The 2,098-nt window shown below is 43.9% G+C and overlaps 1 protein-coding gene across 6 annotated transcripts in view; it reads right to left on the bottom strand.

Moving 5' to 3' along the window:
- Positions 1–1,863, bottom strand: part of LOC109430552 (protein windpipe) — an 88,801-nt gene extending 86,938 nt beyond the window's left edge. Inside the window, exons 1-2 of one of the 6 annotated variants that reach the window (XM_019706624.3) lie at positions 1,710–1,863; positions 546–1,193 (exon numbers count right to left, since the gene is read on the bottom strand). The gene's annotated coding sequence lies outside the window, so the exon portion shown is untranslated. The other 5 variants (XM_029861029.2, XM_029861030.2, XM_019706623.3 and 2 more) reach the window with 5 other exon arrangements.
- Between the last annotated feature and the right edge of the window lie 235 nt (positions 1,864–2,098).

The raw sequence follows: 2,098 nt of genomic DNA, 5'->3' as shown, positions 1-2,098 counted from the left end.
GATTTGTTGTGCATTAACGTTCTGGTTTCACCAAAATAATTTCAGCTGAACATTTCTGGATAGCTGAACAGCCAATATTCAGCCTGATTTCTCTCTCTTTTGCAGTACAGTCAACTCTTCACAAGAAAATAACAGAAATTTGCCGATTGATTTTTTATCATTGCAATTACTGGTAGCATATGCAAGGTGTCAAATTATAGATGACATAACTTAATTCAAAATTGGGGGCTTGTTTGGAACTTTCCAAAACACATTTGGTGTAAGTGGGTTCATTACTCACCCTTTTTGAAGGGTGTTGTGCCAGGTGAACTAAAAATTATTTAATGATTAGTTCATTGATCCGAGAGAATTTGGGATTTTGATATCGATCGCTTCGAAATGACGATGACACAATTTCGACACTGCTGTAAACGAAAAGCGCATTGTCATATCCAACTGAATACTGACCGTAATATTTATCTTCATAATAAATTCCGTCATGTTTGATTTTACGTTACTTATGCTAATAATGGAACATTTGTTGGAAATAACAAGGTTCAACTCACCTTTCTTAACCCAGAACAAGACCAGCGTAAGTTAATGGCCTCCAAGTATGTATGTCTTCTCTGTGGTCTTCGTCGGTATCAAAAATGTACACGTCAATCAGTGGGATGCTCTCCTGGACACGTTGGTTTTCGGACAACGATTTTCAACGGCGGTCGATCACCACTTCGTCGCTCCGTCCTGCACTTCAGCACAAGCACTCAATCATACCAGTTACTGATAATTTCGAAATCAGTCAAAGCACAGCGCTACAGCCAATTCCTCTCTCCTTCCCGTTATCAAGATCGAAAAATCATCGACACATAGAGACACACTCGTATATTTTTACACTATCTTCATGAATTCACCCTCAACCCGTACGACGGCGATCTTTCACTGATGAAGACATTCCGAGTTGGTACCTCTTTTTCGATGTTTTATTCCAATATGTGCTCACTTGATCACCGGTTTCTTGTTAACAGCTTTTTATTGCTTTTCCTGTATCTCCTTTCTTTCTGGGATGCACTCACGTTCACGTTTCCTTTCGTACGACTGTGTTATGTAATGATTTTCTTCGCTGCCTACGAGCCAACAGAGTTCTCTGTAACTTTTCTCGGTTGATTAATTAACTCAAATTTTCTTCCAAATGGACACTAATAAATTTAGAATTTCTGAAAAGAAGAGACACAATTAGAGAACTAGCCACACCATTTTCACTGAAGTCACCTTCCACGCAGTACCACACCTTTGCCTCAACTGGGCTCGATAAGGTTGCCCGAGCACTTGGGGCCACACTCCGAAAACAAAATCCCACTTGCTGATAAGAGAATACACACTGTCTATGTCGTTCTTTTCCTCTTCACCGCGCACAACTCGTGATGGCACAACCGTTCCAGCAACCCCAAAGCACGCTGCACAACCCCTCGGCACCCGGGTATTCGCACGTTGCAGTCCAAAGGTGTGATAAACGAACACGGGGAAATCAACCCTTCCGATGTTCTCCGTAGCTAGAACCCCCTCGAAACAAACGAAGACACGCGCTCGTGTCACTCATGCACCTAGATATGTTGAACGAACTGTCGGAAATCGCTTCGAAACTAAAGTGCAGTTTGGAAAGTTCGATCAACGTATTGCAGTTTCTCTTATCACCAAAAAAATATAGGCTACTAAACGGGTCCGACAATTACTGTTTTTCTTTTTTTACGCCATATGCCCTAGGGGTCCGAACGCGCACCGAGAGCCAAAACTAAAAACCGCTTCACGACGCGTCACGCCATCAACCGCCGAAATGCTACTGAGTTGCGCTCTTCGAGTTGGAAGCGGCACAACCCGGTGTTCTCCTCAGTCCTCGTGGCTGGCTGTGGCTAGCAGTGGGTTTATTGCCATTCATCCATTCATGTTCGGTCGCACCGCACCGCACGACGACGACGGGGTAAAACCAAAGTTTCCTCGAATAGGCAGCGCAAGTGGGTTTACCGATTCGGACGTTGTTGGTGGTTGTTGTTGGACGTTCATTATGAACACACTGACTGACTGACTGCTGGGCCCGTTCGTTGCTTGTGGTGTGGAGAGGTTG

Source organism: Aedes albopictus, chromosome 2 (assembly GCF_035046485.1).
Source record: "Aedes albopictus strain Foshan chromosome 2, AalbF5, whole genome shotgun sequence".
Classification (NCBI taxonomy): Eukaryota; Metazoa; Arthropoda; class Insecta; order Diptera; family Culicidae; genus Aedes; species Aedes albopictus.
The sequence above is the reverse complement of the archived record's forward strand: the minus strand, read 5'-3'. Positions and strand labels throughout refer to the sequence as shown.